Raw genomic sequence first — 7,069 nt, 5'->3', positions numbered from 1 at the left:
ATAAAAAATGGAAAAGCGATGATGCTGCATCCACTGCATCATATGTCGTTGAATGGAGAGACAGTGTGAAGAGACCACCCAGTGGCTGGAAACTTTATGATGCCTATGTGATCCACGTATCAAGTAAAATACGAATACTTTTATCAAATGATATACAATAGGATTTAAAAATAATTTTTCATCTGTATTATTTTATTCTTTGGCAGAGAATATGGATGTGTTAAATCGTAAACTTAAAATGATTGATGGTATACCATCACCATTGAAAATTGATTTGAATGCTGCTTTCAAATTATTTTGGCTAATCGAGCTAAAGAATAAATTAGCATTACTAATTGGCTTATTTGGATATTTGTTTATTAAAGAAATAAAATGCACGTAATTTTATTTTAAATAAAAAAATCGTCTAAGAAAAAGCAGTTGGTAAGGAAAAGATGTAGCTAAGGAATTAATGTTGTCAAAAAATTATGTTTTAAGGAATTAACGTTGCTTGAAACATAATTTATTTGGCAACATTAATTCCTTAATTACATTTTTTCCTCAGCTACTGCTTGTCTCTGGGATTTTTATTCATTTAATGAATATATGACATGTAATTTTATTTTTAAAAAATGAAAATGTCCAAGGGAAAGCAGTAGCTGAGAAAAATAATTCGCTAAGAAAGTAATGTTGCCAAAAAAAAAATTAGCTAAGAAATTAATGTTGCCAAAAAATAATTTTTTAAGGAATTAATAGTGTTTATGTCACAGAAAAAATAGAATAAAATTTAAGTCAAGGCCATGAACTTATTATTATATTAATTATTATATTATAGTATTCAAAATGATAATAATAATTTATATTGTTACGTACCAAGCCAATTATTTTATATAATCGATGAAATAAAAAAAAAGAAAGAATGTTTTAACTGAAAAATAATAATATAATAATTTGAGAATAATATAAATTAAGGAGCTTGATATTTAACTTGTTTTCATAAAATCCTTTTGTTTTATTATTTCCTACAGGGTAACGGGTTAGGAGGGAATGTGTATGATTGTAGATGTACCTTGATGTTAGAATAATGCGAAACCAATATTGTTGAGAGCGTGTCAATCTGGATGGTCGCCTGTTGATGTTGGTAGTCTCGAATAATCCAAACGGTAAAATAAACTCGAAGCACAGAAAACAACACCCCGGAGAAATGTCACAGTCAATTATTTTATAGTATTAGGAACAGTCAATTTGTAAAGGAAAAAATAATAATTTTATCACAACGATTATTTAATTTAAATTCACTTTAAAATTTTATTTATTAGAAACGTAAAAGTTAAATTGATTTTATTATTTATTTAATTATATTTGATTTTATAAAATTGCAAATCCTTGCAAATTAAAAATAAAAATTCCCATAAAAATTATATTCTAAGGAAGGGATGATAAAAAGTGGGACCCTAGCTGAACCAATCATATTTAAGGGTTCCCATGGTAGTCAGCATTTTATCATTTATTTAAACATTTATTTATAACAATTTACTAAATTTAACGGATGTAAAATATCGAGTTGCAAAGGTGACTTTGAATTAAGGTTTGCAAAAATAATATAAAATAAAAAATATAATATTGTGAGGAAAAAGGTAAAATGTTGATTTTGCTAAAATAAAATAAAGATAATTTAAAAAATAAAAAGGAAAAAATTTAATTGGTTACTCGGTATTTTATATGCCCTTGAATTCACTCAATATTTAATTTATTTATTTATTTATTTATTTATTATATTGATACCAAGACGTAACAATATCATAATTATTATATTTTCAAATGATATTGATAATAAGTTTATTAAAAAAAAAAAAAGTAAAAATATTACCAATCGTTACCGATATTGACCATGATAATATTGATTGACCATTATAATTTCAATATTAAGCTGAATGAAAGAAAAAAACAGTCAGGTAGGATAATTAGGATTTATCTGAATGAAACAGAAGAGATTAAACAACTTTACAACCTATAAGAAGCGTCTTCTCAATATCTTTCACCCACTTACAAAATTACTTTTCAATTAGTTATACATTTTAGTAAAAAAAAAAAAAAAAAAACTAAAATTCGAAAAAAACCATTTTTTTTTTTTTTATCGAAAACTATGATTCCTAGGAGAATAATTTTTTGAAAAAGAGATTTTTTGAGCATTTTTTGAGCTATATACGAAAACATTATGACAATTCTATCAAGAGTTGCTTGGGAGGCCAATTTTGAGAATACCCTAAAATTGCCTCAAAACCGTCATTAATAAATCCATTTCTGCTCAAAAATTTTTTTTATGACTTCATTATTATACAGCTTAAACTCTGAAAGAGAAAACATATTATGATTGACTGTCTAACTTCAATAGTTTTTGCTCTATAATTTTCCAAATGACGAAAAAAATCATGTAATTATGGGTTTTCTTAAGTTTTCCAAAAAAAAAAAAAAAAATTGATGAATAAATGTTTTTTATCACGCACGACAGTGTTCTCAGAGACGCATTTTTTGAGCCCTAAACGAACTCTCTAGGACGAATATTCTATAAGTTATAACATCTCTTTTTTTTGCTGATGATTTCAATACTGCTGTTGGATATATTGCCCGTTAAGGTATTTATATCTAGTAATGATTTTAGGATAAGTAATTTAAATAATCAACACAATAATAGTTTTTGTTTGTTATTGTTTAATTTTGATAATTGTCTTCATTTTATTTCATTCCTCGAAAGACTGGGTGGTCTTCGAGGTCAGCGGCCTAATCCTCATTGTCCTTAAACTGCAACATTTTTCTAATAGCAAACGTTGTCAGTCTGAGGTATTAGTCGGCATTGACTCGTGCCTTTATGGCTCCTAGCCTCCGTAAATTTTTTTTAAATACTATTATAATAGTAAATATAAGATTTTTATCATATAAAATGATATGTGATAGATAAATTTTTAGCATACAATATTTTAATTTCAAATAGTTTTTTTTGGGTCTGACTGACAATTATAATAATTAATACATATTAATATCATTAGAAACAATGTAATGATTAATCAGTGATATTAATTTTTTTTTTGACCTAAAAAAATTATTATCAGTCAGTAGAATTATGCATTTTTTTTTTTAATATTTAATGAAGAAATATTTTTATCTCACATATAATTATGCAAAAAACAATAAATTAAAAGATTATCACTGGAATCATTCATCAAGATGCTCAGCACCAAGTTTATTTTGAATGATTAGCTTAACAATAGGTTAAGCAGCTTGTTGAACTATTGATGGCACAACTGGTGATTGACTGCTTGTACCATTACTTGCACAACTGGTTCGTCATTCGCCAAAACAGGTTGAGCAGCTGCTTGAACAGCTGGTTTAGTAAGTGCTGGAACAGCTGTTTAAGCAAGCGCTTAAACAGCTGGTTGAGCAGGTGCTGGAATAGCTGGTTGAGTAGCTGGTTGTGCAAGTATAGCTAAATTCTTATCTATGCGATGACATCTGACAGCTATGAATGGATGGAATCCAGCTCGTACAGCTTCTAATGACATCATTGCATCACGTTGTCTTATTATGATGCCATTCATGTCAGCAACAGCAAATAAACTTAAATCAGGTGGGATTTCGCCAAAAATAGTTACTGGTGTAAGAGGCTATATTCACCGCAAAACGATAGTAGCCATTTGTCATTTGTAGCTGGCCACATAGAGGCCGGTTAAGCTGGACTGTTCAACGTTGTGTTCGAATGTACCAGCCAAGTTCTGGAAGAAAAATCAAGATATGGTTTTTTTAACATTTTTAGTGTTCCGTAGGACACTTATGTTTTCACTTTTCGTGTGACTTTTTGTTATTTTGCGATAAAAATAAAAGTTATGAATCGAATTAGCTTCTATGAAGCCCATTAGGTTTCATTTTTTTTCCCAAAAGCAATCATCATATTTATTTTCAATTTTTGGCCCTTATCAGTTGTGATAGTGCCATTTTTCTACAGGGCCCAATTTCAAATATTGACGGATTGGATCCGGCAATGATTCAATCGACGACGCTTCATCTGTAGACTCTACGATATTTTTTTGAAGTTCTTTGGTCATTTATTTTTTTTTTTATTAAACAAAATGTAGTGTCAGAATTTGTTTTTGCAAGATATTTTTTGAACCGCCGAACCGAATTAGTTGATGTTAAATGAAATTTATGTTTTTTTTTTTTCCCAAAAGCAATCATCATATTAATTTTCAATTTTTGGCCCTTATCAGTTGTGATAGTGCCATTTATCTACAGGGCCCAATTTCAAATATTGACGGATCGGATCCGTCAATGTTTTAATCGACGACGCTTCATCTGTAGACTCTACGATATTTTTTTGAAGTTCTTTGGTCGTTTATTTTTTCTTTTATTAAACAAAATGTAGTGTCAGAATTTGTTTTTGCAAGATATTTTTTGAACCGCCGAACCGAATTAGTTGATGTTAAATGAAATTTATGTTTTTTTTTTTTCCCAAAAGCAATCATCATATTAATTTTCAATTTTTGGCCCTTATCAGTTGTGATAGTGCCATTTATCTACAGGGCCCAATTTCAAATATTGACGGATCGGATCCGGCAATGTTTTAATCGACGACGCTTCATCTGTAGACTCTACGATATTTTTTTGAAGTTCTTTGGTCGTTTATTTTTTCTTTTATTAAACAAAATGTAGTGTCAGAATTTGTTTTTGCAAGATATTTTTTGAACCGCCGAACCGAATTAGTTGATGTTAAATGAAATTTACGTTTTTTTTTTTTTCCCAAAAGCAATTATCATATTTATTTTGAATTTTTGGGCCTTATTAGATTTAATATCCTTATTTTTCGATAGGGCCCAATTCCAAATATTGACGGATCGATTCCGGCAATGTTTCAATCGATGACGCTTCATCTGTAGACTTTACGTTATTTTTTTGAAATTTTTCGGTCGTTTATTTTTTTTTTTATTAAACAACAGAAATAAACAACATTAGAAAATAAAACAATACAAAAAAAATAGTCATTTATTTTACAATAAAATGAAAAAACAAATCAAACAACAAAAAAAAAAAAAAATCCTTCGGAACACTTATGGTGCACCTTGGGGGACTTGACTATATTTTTTTTTTATTATTGTTATTATTTTATATCTTTATTATTGTTATTATTTTTGTATTTTTATTATTGTTATTATTCCTATATCTTCTATATTATTATTGGTTTTTTTGTTATTATTTTTATTATTTGAATGATTGTAAAGATTTGTTGTTGAGCCATAAGAAATTCTTTCATTAGCACCACCATTCGATTTTTTTGCTTTAAGAAAAAAATGCAATATACCGTGAAAAAAATAATATTCTTCATTAAAAAATAATGATAATGACCTTGACATGATCAATACGATTCTGATAATCAATATAATTACCACCACCATTATCATCGTGAGATGACGGACGATTTTTTTAGCAAATTGTCAGATTCTTTTGGATAAAGATAATAATAATCATCAATTTGTAAATTTTGTTATGTTCCGATGAAATCATCAACAATTCTAGTAACTGGTAAATTATGTCTTTTACAAACTCAATTTTTGACATTGAGTGACAAAGTGACGTTGTAGCTATAGAAAAAACGTGGCATTTTTTAAAGAATTCAACTACATCATTATCATTGTCATGACCTAGAACTTACTGATACCATATGACATCATATTTTTTATATTCTGAACATAGTTTTATATTAATGATCAGAGCCGGGAAGTTCGTCTGTTATCTTAGCTTGCCGTAAATACCATGGCAACATGGTGAAAGATAGTTTAAAAAAAAGACGATCTGAACCTCGTACATGGAAAAAATGGCCTCAAAAAATGGCCTTATTTTTTTTGGCCTCTTAAAAATGGCCTTATGTTTTTGGCCTCTTTTGGGGCCATTTGAGGCTATTTTTAAGAGGCCAAAAAAAATTAGGCCATTTTTTAAGGCCATTTTCAAGAGGCCAAAAATATAAGGCCATTTTAAAGGGCCATTTTTGAGAGGCCAAAAAAAATAGGGCTATTTTTTGAGGCCATTTTTTCCATGTACGAGGTTCAGATCGTCTTTTTTTTAAACTATATTTCACCATGTTGCCATGGTATTTACGGCAAGCTGAAATAACAGACGAACTTCCCGGCTCTGTTAATGATAATAGAATCAAAGTTGAATAATTTATGAGTACCAAGAAGTCTACAATAATATGGTCCACCATTGAATTGATAGGTCTTTTGATTTTGTAATTTTTGATGTTGTTGGTAAAACATAAATCATACAGTTAATTATGAATGAGCCTGGAACAGATTCTTTTTATAAAATAATAATAAAATAGGGAATGATCAAATAGATTATCAAAAAATAGAAAATCATGCAGACCGACAAAAATAGTTATTGATAATTTAATGTCTGACATCTTAGTCTGGCTGGATATTATAACTATCATGAATTAACCTGGTATATTGATTAACATCTCTAGTAACTCTACCAACGACATTTGAATGGCTCCGACGTTTTATATTATGGACTACAGCCAGTGCAACAATTGCTGTGGATGTACTTTCTCGATCTTTAAGGCGTGAATCAGGAATAAATAGCCACTTCCTAGCTCATACTCCAAAAAATCGTACTATATAGTCACGTGCTCGGATCTGCGACTCATAGTACAGTACTTCTTGTGGGATGTTTGGATAAGCAACAGGTGCCATCAAAAATGGAAGAGATAGATACCCTGCGTCTTCTAATAAAAGACCGTCTTGGTATTTACCAGCATTAATATTCACGCTTAGACGACTATTGAGTATAAGTAAATCATGGGAAAATCCAGGCCACCTGGCAACGATATCTATTATTTCTGAATGAGCATTACAAACAATTTGCGTATATATTGAAAAATGGTTGTCTCTGTTGTGAAACAATTCATCATCAGGACCTCCAAATGACCTTACTTGGATTTGTTCGCAGTCAATAAACCAACTACTCGAGGGAATCTGAATCAATGAAAAATCAGCTTGCGCCTGACGAATCTCTTCCAGAGTTGTTGGAAAATAGATAAGCT

Source organism: Aphidius gifuensis, linkage group LG2 (genome assembly GCF_014905175.1).
Source record: "Aphidius gifuensis isolate YNYX2018 linkage group LG2, ASM1490517v1, whole genome shotgun sequence".
Taxonomy (NCBI): Eukaryota; Metazoa; Arthropoda; class Insecta; order Hymenoptera; family Braconidae; genus Aphidius; species Aphidius gifuensis.
The sequence above is the reverse complement of the archived record's forward strand: the minus strand, read 5'-3'. Positions refer to the sequence as shown.